Here is a 12967-nt window from a genome sequence, read left to right as displayed (position 1 = left end):
AACCAGCATGATCTCTAATATAGTTTGAATCCTCTCTATATATTTTATTTTGGTCAATAAGTGAAGATCTCCTTTTACTCCACTTTAATAAAAAGATTGACCCAGAAGATCTTTGGTCGAAAGTAAGACAGTTGCTAAATTTTGATCCTATGATAGAGTTTCTTATCAATATTCTTTTTAAAGCAGATTTCAATTGATGTGCATATGGATTATTATTGAAACCATTTTTTCTACAAATACAAGCAAATAACAACTTAATGTGATCTTGTGAGATTTTATATGTCAAAATAAACTTAAAAGGATTCTCATGTCTAAAAAAATTATAAAAGATAAAAAATTAAGTGATAAATTTCTAACACTCGTAGGTGCTACAATAAAACCTAGCAAAAAAGTCTTTCTCCTGTTTTTAATTAAAGGAGTTCCAGATATATTTGATAAATTAATTAAGTAGTTTACAGATTTCTCTATGGTCTCAACCCAATTAGGGGCTTCATTTAGAAACAGAGGTTTCTTCGATCCTTTTTCAAAAAAGTTTTTAGAGTTAAGCAAATCAAAAAATTTATCAAAAGTTTTAATGAAATTGTTTTGAGTGCTTTGAGTGCTTTGAGCATCTAGAAAAATTAGGTGACCGGAAACCATCAAAAATTCAATAGCATCAGCTACTGAAGCACTTAGTGTCTGAGTTGCGTTTTTAATATTCGTTTTGTGGCTATGAAAGTCAATATGATAATTGCCTTTTATTCCAAATATCAATCCTTCTTCTTCTTGTAGTTTGTGTAATGCTTTAACGTGGTCCTACTTTATATATCAATTTTGTTTATCAACAAAGATGTCAACGCTACACAGAGAGTTTCGAGCTAATTTTAGCATATGACAAGGATCTGGGATGTAATATATTGGATGATTTTATGTAGGATGGATAAAACTACCATATATCTCTTTGATTTTACTACCAAATAAACCATAAACCAATACTACCAAATATACTCTTCTTGGCACTAAAATTTGAAATAAGTCCATCACATGTTACACTCCAAACATTCAGATTATGAGAGGCTAATAACTTTATAGCATTTGTAATAAGACAATTTATATCTGTTGGTGAAATTTTGTCACATAGTATGTAGTCTATAGGATATTTCCGATGACTTTTTATAACTACTACCATAAAAACAAGTGCTTCTGTTGCTACCTTATCTGGGTCATATGCTAGAATATCATTTCCAAAATTCGCAAAGCCTTTATATGATCCAGTAATATTATCATATCGCAGTGCAGCCCTAATATGCATAGAATCGAAGATTAATGCACAATCTTTGTATGATGAATCTTCTAAGGTTTTGTTTTGTAAAAATTTACAAACATCTTCAAAAAACCCAGGTGAACAATTTACAGAGGAAGTCCAATTTGAAAGAGAGCTAACTGCAGGTAATGAGAAAGTAGATTAAACAAAATTATAAGCCTTTGGTTAATAATAATGCAGCGTTAAAGCCAATTTTTTAATTTCTTCAGAGTATCTATAACCCTTTTATTCCTTGCATCTATTCTTTAACTCTGATTTCAAAAATTTCAAGGTTAATCCTGAAAAATTGTGTTCTAGTATTTTAGCAACGTCGTTGGAAATGTTTTTTTTTTAGATTTTTAAAATAACTCCGTTTAGTGAATCAATGTTTTCTTTTTTTCGTCCAAGCTTTTGTTTCAAAGTTTAAATCTTTTTTTAAGAAAAATTATTCGCCGAGAATTTTGTTTAGGTAATTTGTTTAGGAATATTTGGTTTACTGCATTAATAGTTGTAATCTCTGTTAACTCTTTATTTAAGATAGAACACATTGTTTTTTTAGTGTTTGTTAAATCATCATTGCATAGTTGATTCTATTTTTTAGGTCTCTTACTTTTCATCAACTCAACAAATTCAAAAATTGAAGGCACAACACCTTTTTTCAACACCTGTTTCTGTTCTTTTGGTAATCAAAATCTTCCAACTTAAAATGTTTACTGCAAATGCGACTATTCTTACTAGGTGTAAATTGTACACGTTTAGTGGCCATTATTCATTTTTCACAAAGATCTTGATCATTTTAAGGGAATCTGTGAAAAAAAAATTAAAATTGCTCTTTTCAAATCTATTTTTACAGCAATAGGCTGAGTATGAAATAACCATATTTATTGTTTGTTGTTCTAAATATTAAAAGACAACATTTTTAGAAATAAATATCAATATTATAACAATTTAGTTATAAATTTTAGAAATTTTCTTAAATTTAAACTGAAAGTAACAATGATATATATTTATGTATGTACGTATGTACTTACATACATATGTATGTATGCATGTATGTATGTATGTATGTATGTATGTATGTATGTATGTATGTATGTATGTATGTATGTATGTATGTATGTATGTATGTATGTATGTATGTATGTATGTATGTATGTATGTATGTATGTATGTATGTATGTATGTATGTATGTATGTATGTATGTATGTATGTATGTATGTATGTATGTATGTATGTATGTATGTATGTATGTATGTATGTATGTATGTATGTATGTATGTATGTATGTATGTATGTATGTATGTATGTATGTATGTATGTATGTATGTATGTATGTATGTATGTATGTATGTATGTATGTATGTATGTATGTATGTATGTATGTATGTATGTATGTATGTATGTATGTATGTATGTATGTATGTATGTATGTATGTATGTATGTATGTATGTATGTATGTATGTATGTATGTATGTATGTATGTATGTATGTACTTTCATATAATTTTTTATTTGTGTTTTTTTTATGAAAAGAAAGAGGGGTAGGTGAGGTAGATTGGGGAAGGGGGGACGGCTTTATTATCCCTTCCACACTAAGTACGTTGTGGTTGTATATTACAATGTGTTACCATCTACCTTTAAAATAATAAGTGCTCCAAAAGGTTATAAGCTAATGAGGTGTATGAGTTGATATATTTACAATGGAAAAACAGATGTCCAAAATGAGTGTCTTGTTTTTAAAAGAAAACTGTGAATAAATAATTCTTGTATTTAACACAAAAACTTTATATATTTTGTTAAGACTAAAATGTCATAAAAATATACTTTTGATTAAATACATTATTAATACATTATAATAACATTATTAACAAACAGATATCTGATGTCACTAACACTAAATTTCAATTTTTCTCAAAATGAGAAAAGTGTGACATCTGTGGTTTTACCCGTGTGGTCTACATATATCATTGATAGAAACATTTAGTTTTGACTTTATTTAACGATACCATTTTTGTGTAATATGAGCATGCTCAAATTACCCAATGTTTTTCATTGAAATTACTTAGTTTAAAATTGTAAAATTGTAGTGGCTTTAATTTCTCTTTGAATAAAAACAAAATATATAAAATTTATTTAATATTTTTACAATACTAGATATCTTTCTGTAATTTAAGTTCACAAAATTTGTAGTTTTATCGTTTGAAGGGTTGAATTAATGAATTTGAAAAAATGATTATATAGGGGAACATGGGGCAAGATGACGAACGTTTCGAAAAACGCCTGTATCTTAGTCAATATCTGTCCCAAAAATTAAAACTTGATTTAAAAGTGATAAAAAATCATTCCGCGTCACTGATGTATCAAAAAACCACTCTAAAAGTAGAAATTAGCTAAGGAAAAACTCATTAAACGATGTTAACTCAAATCGTCATCTTGCCCCGTATGCGGGGCAAGATGACGATTTGAGTTAACAAGGTTTAAAACTTTAAGAAAAGAAAACTCTATGAAGCTATAAAGGCCTCAAAAATCATCATCACAAATTCTTTTTTATTAAAAAAGTAATACAAATAAAGGTGTAACTTTTAAAACTAATAAATTATACATTTATATCGGTCAATGCAAAAAATAACAGTAACAACCTAGTAATCAGTTTGTAGCAAACTCCAACGCAACAAAATAAAACTATTGTCAAACAAATATTGTATTTCGTAATAAAATAATTACTGAACAATACAAGAATAGCAAACAGTACAAGTAAACTTCCGTTTAATATAGATTACGGACAAGCCATCTTGCCCCGGTCATCTTGCCCCAGGTTAATACAATCTTTAAAATGAATCAGAATCAGTACATAATCAAATTATCATAGCCAAATACTTCTTGCATAGCTTACAGTTTCATCAAATTAAATAAAAATTTCTCGCTTACCTTTAGCTGGTGATGTAGCGATGTAATAAATCAAGTAAAACGAGGATAAAAAGTGTTTTTCTCAATGTCGGAAAAACTTTTTAATACTTAACTTTCGTCACAAAAATAATATTTAAAAAGAAACCATTGATAAATCAAGTAAAACTAATCTACTTCCTTTTCAGCTAAAGTCAACTGTTATATTTAGTTTTGCTTAAGAGATAACTGTAGGTTGTCATCTTGCCCCATTCGTCATCTTACCCCATGTTCCCCTACATATTTTTTATTGCTTTAAACAAAATATTGTTTCTATAAAAAGTGGTAAAAAATTTGATCTTTTAATAAAAAGTTTTGTTAATAACGAATCATTATATTAAATAAATTAGTTCTAATTGTCAGGATGATATTTTTTATATTATTGTTTTTTTTTTTAAGCTAATTTAAAGTACTCATATTACCAAGTCGACTGGGTAATATGACCGCTTTTGCTGTGATCCCTAAAAATAGTTTATTCGCGAAAATTTTAGATCCAACATAAATATTTTTGAAATCAATTTTTGCTTTAGGTGCTCATAATACCATAATCTACTCTAACTATAATCTCCCGAAAAACCCGCATAGTTCGCTGTAGTGTTACAAGTTTGATAATGTAATCATAAATAATTGTTGAATTCAGACTTTATTGATGCTACTTTTTATATAAAAAAGCAATTAGAATTATTTCAAATTTGGGTCTATTTGACTATCACGTATGGTTGTTGTTGCTGATGCATTTTTGCGACACTTGAAAACAAAAGCTTTAAAAATTTCAAAACTAATTTGTTTTCACCGAAGTCATACAAAAGGTATGTATATGACAGTCATATGAGATTTGGTTCATTAAAAAAACACAACCAATTCTTGGGATTGTTAAATCAACAAGATCCCATAATTCAATCCATATCGAATAGAGAAAACAAGAGGATCCATCTAAAAACTGCAATTACGATTATACAAATAAAACCAAATTCAAACAATAATCCTGCAATAACTTATGGAGACTTTATAGGTTATAAATTAAGAGCCACAAAATATTTGTTCTCCAAAATATTGAATAGAGAAAACAAGAGGATCCATCTAAAATCTGAAATTATGATTATACAAATAAAACCAAATTCAAATAATAATCCTGCAATAACTTATGGAGTCTCTAAAGGTTATATATTATGATTATACAAATAAAACCAAATTCAAACAATAATCCTGCAATAACTTATGGAGTCTTTATAGGTTATATATTAGGAACCACAAAATATTTGTTCTCCAAAAAAAAGATGAAATCTAAATTATAATAAGTATGTTTGTCAAAAGTGGCCTTAAAAAAGTTAAAGCTTGTAACAAAAAATCTCAAAATTAAAAACAATCCTGTTGATGTAGTCGCAGATAGAACAGAAAATGGTTGTACAACACTAAAATGCCCATGGATTCCAAACCTAGGATCAAAGTAAAGAAAAGAACTCAAAAAAAATACAATGTTAAAGTTATATTTAGAACACCGCTAACTTTAAAAACAATTTATGTAATAATAAATCCAAGTTAATACCAAAGAGCGATTCGGGTGTATATAAGCTAATGTATTCATGCGGTGGGGTTTATATCGGAGAAACAAAAAAGAAAGTTGAATGCATCCCAAAACAGTCACACCTAATTCATACTACCAAGTAAGAAAAATATGAGAATCCCTTGAGATCAAATATGCACAAACGAATCATGAGACAAAGTGCTTTCTAACGCAATTTGAACAAGGACAACGGTGTTAGAACCGCATCAAATAGACCTCTTTTTTTAAAAAAAAAATCATTCATACATCAAAATAGTTTTTGCCTTACGTCAGTTCATCTTTACAATGCCTTCCTTAAGGGTTTTTAGATACGCTTTATAGTGATACTTTGATTGCATTTTATCTTCCGTCTGACGACGGTCTGAGCTAATCACACTGAAATACTGATATTTTTAATTAATATCAGTATTTCAGTGTGATTAGTTAATAGCCCCCCACTCCCCCATTTCCTAAACAGTTTTAAAAAAACTTTTATGATAGCAACAACAAAATTATAATTTTCCAGTCTGCAATGACTCAATCACAATTAAATAACACCATGGAAAAGTTTACCCATGAAACTGTTTAAGATACCATTGCATACTAGTTATTTTTTAAATGAATGTGGGCTGGCAAAAGATGACTGATCGCGTTAAAAAGATGATTAATCATGTTGCGTGTGATAAATAATTGAATAAATAGATCATTTTTATCTATTTTGCTGTATCATACGAAATTTAGGATTTTTTTATTCTTAACATATGTTTTTAGCTCCCCCAACTTTCGTGACCTTCCTACGCCACTGCACATGTACTTACATGTATTTTCAACGAATATACAGTAACTTATTGGTTTAAATTTAATTGCTATTAATTATTATTTATTAAAATAAATTTTTTTGAAGCTACTCTTATAAAAGCATTTTCAACTGAAAAATAGAATTGCATCATATTTACATTTCTATATATATAATTGTATATATCAGGGCCGAGGACACGAGTTTCGAAGTGGGGGTGAGGGGTTAGAGCACAATCGTCAATTCTTAAAAAAAGTCTTCCATATCAAGAATTTTCTTAAAAAAAAAAAGGTCCTTAAGAAAAAGTTGGGATGCCTCCCGGCCCTTGATGGTAATAAATAGATGTGGTAATAAAATTTAGTTAAGACTAACTAATAAATTCAAAATCAAAATCAAAATGAATTTTTCGAATCTGTTATTTTGAATAAGTTTTTTTCAGATACCTCAAGGCACTTTTGAATAAAAAAACCCATCAATATGTATTAGTTCATCATAATTGTAGAAGAAAATTTGTTGACTACTGGCAAAGTAATATATCTATCCCACCTCCTAAAAGGTTACGATCACCAAATGATGCATGTTTCAATTGGAAATATTACTGTTTTCTTTGTAACAAGAAAGCTGAAAAGAAATACTCTACTGTTGCTAAAGTCAGTACATTACCGTTAAAAGATAATTTAATCGTCGATATCTTCAACGGAATGATATATGGGAAGAAAAAATTAAAGGAAGATTAGAAGTCTGCAACGATCTTGCTGCCTAACCCCAAATGACCCCAACTAAACTACCTCACGAAACTTGGATTAATTGTGCAAATCAACTTAGATATATTTAGAAACAAGATGGGAATCTTGGAGGACATAACTATTACAAGAGCTCTTCCTGTCGGGAAAATAAAGGACGATAAATCTCCAAGAACAATAATTGTTAAACTATTAGACTTTCAAAATTAAAATAAAGTTTTAGCAATAGCGAAAAAAGTCAAGGGTACAAAGGATCATCATCAACGAAGATTATGCGAATGAAAGGCTGGAAATAAGGAAAAAGCTATGGGAAGATGTTAAAAGAATTCGCAAGGAAGGTAAATACGCTATTATTAAATATGATAAAATATTCGGTAAAGTATTTCGTAAATAAAGAAATCAGCGAGCCATAAAGCCGCAATCTTTGTAATTAGAATGTTATTAAACTGACGTAATGGCTTTCGAATCAATTGACTTAAAAACTCATTACTCTGATAATTTTAAAACCACAAATAATATATTACCTCATAACTTTTATCAAGCAACCAGACAATCTCTAATGGCCTTATTATAAAAGGACAAAAATAGACTTCGACAAAGCACTAATTGCAACAATTTTAATTACAACTATCAAAAATGAATTGTCTATAAAAAATGTTTGTCTTTCTAGACAATCATTTTAAAAACGGACACTAAATGAACAATCTCGATTTTTTAATGAGGTATAGAAGATCTATTTAATATATAATTTGGACTTATAACGAGTAATTAAATTTTCACTGCAGCATCGTTTCAAAAACTGAAAACGAGCACAAAATTAAAAATACAATTTTTCTAACAAAAGTTCATTTTTTAATTTTTTGTCCAGCGTGTGCTGTTGATTAAAAAGTTAATGTCTATTTAAAAACCTCAAAATGGACTATTTTGTGCTCAATTGAAGTTCATTAATTACTCAGTTCAGTTGTTTTTCAATTCTCAGTCAATGTGCGTGAAAATTTATTTTTAAAATGCCCTCTCCAGTTTAGGATTACTTCAAAAAAGTTGAAGGTAAGTTTATCATTTACAAAATTTTCCTTAGTCACTAAAATCTTTATCACCTTCAATAAAATTATTTTAAAAATATGTGATCAAGGAGTTGTCCTTTATAAAATGTGGATTAGTAAGTAGAAGATTCCAATATGGTGTTAAAATTTATTTAGGTTTGTGAATAAAACAAAAGTGATAAAGAAAAATGTTTTTTACTTTCATTTTATTGATGAATCTGACTATGATTGGATCTAAATTTTGGAAAATCAACTATTTGTGTAAACATTATTGCCATATTCCGTTTTTTTTATTTTTAAATTTGTCACCATAAAAGTCATTTTTACCATGAAATAAAATTCAAATATAATGTATCGTATATTTTCTTTTTTGTTTCTAAGGGATTTTTTGGGTAATTTAGATTTTATTGGCAAAAATCAATATTTCTGGTTTTATGAAATCAAGTAAAATTAGACAAAATCATAGACACCAAATAGACAAAAAATTATGCTTTGTAGACTTATGAAGTGAAAATTATTTTTTAACTGAGCAATCTTAGGACACCATCAAAAATTTGATAGACACAACAAGGACAAAAAATTAAACATTTGTTGTGTCCATTACAACATACAGAATTGTCTATGTCTGTGTTGTAAGTCTATCCATAGACTAGTCTGGTTACTACTTTTATCACGCGGACAAACTAATATTTAACGAAAAATGTTGTAATACAGAATGTTTTGATATTGATAATTTTAAAACCCGATTTAAATCAAGTAATGAAGATTTTTCGGTCATACACATAAACATAAGAAGTATTAACACAAATATTGACAAATTAAAAAATTTTCTCTTAGAATGTAATTGTTTATTCAGCATGATTTTTTTTACGGAAACTTGGTGTACTGACGAATTTTCACAAACAAATTCAAATTTTAATATTTATAACTACAAAATGATTTCTTTTGAAAGAAAAATACTTAGGAGAGGAGAGGAGTTATAGTGAATATTCGAAATGATTTAAAAAAAATAAATTAGAAACGACCTTTCATTTTCTGATGCAGACTGTGAGGCTCTTACAATTAAAATAATTATTCACAAAAAGAAAAAGATTCTAGTAACTACTTGTTTCAGACCACCTGATGGCAATTTTATTAAATTTTCTAACTATTTGAATCAAGTTTTTATTAAAACCAACAGTAAAAATTATTTTGAATAGGAGGCTTGAACATAGACTGATTAAAATACAATGAACACGCCAACACTAAAACCTTCTTTGATTATTTATTTCAGCACGGTATACTCTTATTAATAAATAAACCCGCACGAGTCACTTCAACTTCAAATACTAAATAATATACTGAAAAACTCTTTTCTAGATGCATCTCATAAAACAGAATTTTTAAAGCAGACATATCAAATCACTTCCTGATTTTTTTTCACTTGCACAATACTCAACCTCACTAAACAATGCAGAAATTAAAACATAGAAAAGAAAAATTAACGAACTTTCTCTACGCGAATTTAAAGAATCCTTATCGAAAACAAATTGGTCTACTGTTTATGTTCAATGCAACCAAGGGCTTACAAGAACTGTCTATAACATATTTATAAACATTTTCCTTGAACAATACAATAAGCACTTACAGGAAAAGAAATAAAAATTAAATACTTGTATTGTCCATAAATTACACTAGAAATAAAAAAAATCCTCTAAGAAAAAACAAAAGTTATACAACAAGTATTTAAAATATAAACAATACAAAAATCTTTTTGGAAAAATTAAAAAAAAATTTAAAAAGTTGTATTTTTCCAAACAATTACAAAAACATAGTGGTAGTATTTAAAGAAACATGAGGTATTGTAAACAAAATTATTGGTAAAACTAAATTAATATCAGAAACTTTACCCTCCAGAATTGAGAAGAATTGATTTTTTTTTTCTTTTTTAATTTTTATTTTACTTTGCCGTTTAATTAAATTTACAATAAGAAAGTTTTTGCTTTCAATAGATTCAATATGATATTTCCACAATATATTTTTTATCTATAATCACTCCTAGGAAGTTAACCGTTGACTCTTTTTTAATTACTGTTTTATTCATGAAGAAATTAGGAACTTTAAATAAATCTCTCCAACAAGGTTTGTGGAATAAAAGAAATTTAGTTTTCCCAACATTTACTGAAAGTTTAGTATTTGTAATTCAGTCATTTATTTGAGTATACAGATAAAAAAGATTTGAGTCTACAGATAAAGAAACTTTGTAAATATTGGCCCAAACCTAGCATCACAAATAAACCATTCGAATCATTTAATAACTATTTTACAAGCTTACTTCCTGAAAATGATCTAAAGTTAGAGGAATTCAAAGATGCAAAAACATCATTAAAAAAAAAAGCTCCTGGCATCGATGATATTTCCAGCGATGTAGTAATAGATATCTTTATAAAAAATCCTCTTAATCCTTTTTACTATTTTTAACTCATCAATTCGAACAAGAGTTCGAAAGTTCATCAATTCGAACAGGAGTTATCCTAGAAAAAATAAAAATAGCGAAAATTTTAGCAATATTTAAAACTCTCATCTTGTTTCTAAATATATCTCAATTTTCCCAGTATTTTCCAAGCTTCTGGAACGAATAGTTTCCAAACATCTGGAACAGAAAAAAAAAATTTTAAGTGAATATCAGAACGGTTTTCTAACGAATCATTCAACGGAACATGCAATCATAGAACTCATAAACAGCATCAGCAAATCTTTTGATAAAAGAAAGTTTGTATTGGGAGTCTTTATTGATCTTACAAATGCTTTCGATACGGTCAACCATAAAATTCTTATTGAAAAAATAAAAAAATGTGGTATAAAAAACAAAGCTATTAAAAATAAAATGTGGTGTTCCACAGGGAGCAATTCTTGCCCCCTTGTTATTCCTTAAATAAATTAATGACCTTCCTAAAGTCTCTTCAAATCTTGATTGCATAATGTTTGCAGATGATACAAATCTGTTTCATTCATCTTATTCTATCGGTGACCTTTTTGAGTCAATCTTAAGTTTCAACAACTTAAAATATGGTTCAGTACTAACAGGCTATCAATAAAGGTACAAAAAACTAAATATATTTTACTTCACTCAAAACAATAAAAAAAGGTACTTCTATCAATTCATCTAAGTATCAATTTCATCAATATTAAAAGAACCCAAACAATTAAATTTCTCGAAGTGGTTATAGACAAAAATGTTTCATGGACAGCGCACATAAAGGCCATCATCACTCAAATATCTAAAAATCTTTGTTTATTTTTCTAGCTAGACCATTTTTATCACAAAAAACCTTTAAAATTCTTTTCTTTTCATTTATACATAGTCATCTTACATACGCTAACATTGTTTGGGGAAGCACACACAAAACAAAATTAATGTCTCTTAATCGACGGCAGAAACATGCTTCTAGAATAGTATATCATAAAAAAAAACTAACACATGCTAAACCTCTATCTAATGAAATGAAAGCGCTAAACATTTATCAAATTAATATCTATGCTAAAATCAGGGCCGGATTTAGGGGAGGGTTGAGTTGGCTGCAGCCCAGGGGCCCCCACAAATTCGAGGCCCCACAGTTTTATGATATTTAAATTAGCATACAGAAAAAATATTTTATTTATATTTACACATATTTAATTAAATAATATTGAACTTTTTTTGGACATTAAAAATTTTTTATTTTACGAACTAATAATAGATGTATTTACGTTTATTGACAATAAATGGTCTCTAAAAATCAAGATAAGATAGTTCATGCCGTCCGCGATCGGTGTGCACCGTCGATTGTAATAATATTAGTAAATGTGATTCTAAATATACACATGTGGATTTTCGGAAATATAAAATACACATTACAGACTATCTGTCTGTAGATAAATTATCGTTATTTGTTCGTTGCACTTATTGCATGTTAGACGTCAGTTAACAACAGTTGCATACACAATAGACAATAGTTACAGACTTTATTTGTTTCTTAAATTATAAGTTAACGAGTGAATAGTGTTAAAATTTAAAAATGGAAGAAGATCGTTATAAATTAAAGCGAGTTTATATGAGTGGTGCAGATAAACGAAAATTGGCAAAAGAAAAAGATAAAAAAAATACGGAAATAATTTCAAAAACTAGGCGAATGACAGAGTTTTTCATAACACAGGCCAACACAACTTCTTCTTCTTCTGAGGTTCAAAGTTTTACAATTACTATACAAAGAATAAATATTACTTTTAATAATATATAATTTTTATTTTCTATGTTTAATAGCATATAATAATAAAATATATGCAGGTTAGGTAGTTTAAATAATAGATATTACAATTAATATTTTTTTTATGTATACATACTATATTATACTTATCTCAAAATCTATCTCATTATCTTCAAATTTACCTTTCCTAATTAAAATTGTTTAAAACCGAAAAAAATTATACGTATATTGGCCACTTATATTAATAAAAAAAAAAAAAAAAAAAAAAATTGAAAATCAAACGCATTAATATTATATATACAAATTTAAAAAAGTCTTATCAGTTTAATTTCCGTTAGGTACATATTTTAAATATTTTTATTTATTTCAGTCATATCAAATTGCTCTACC

This window comes from Hydra vulgaris, chromosome 15 (genome assembly GCF_038396675.1).
Source record: "Hydra vulgaris chromosome 15, alternate assembly HydraT2T_AEP".
NCBI lineage: Eukaryota > Metazoa > Cnidaria > Hydrozoa > Anthoathecata > Hydridae > Hydra > Hydra vulgaris.
The sequence above is the reverse complement of the archived record's forward strand: the minus strand, read 5'-3'. Positions refer to the sequence as shown.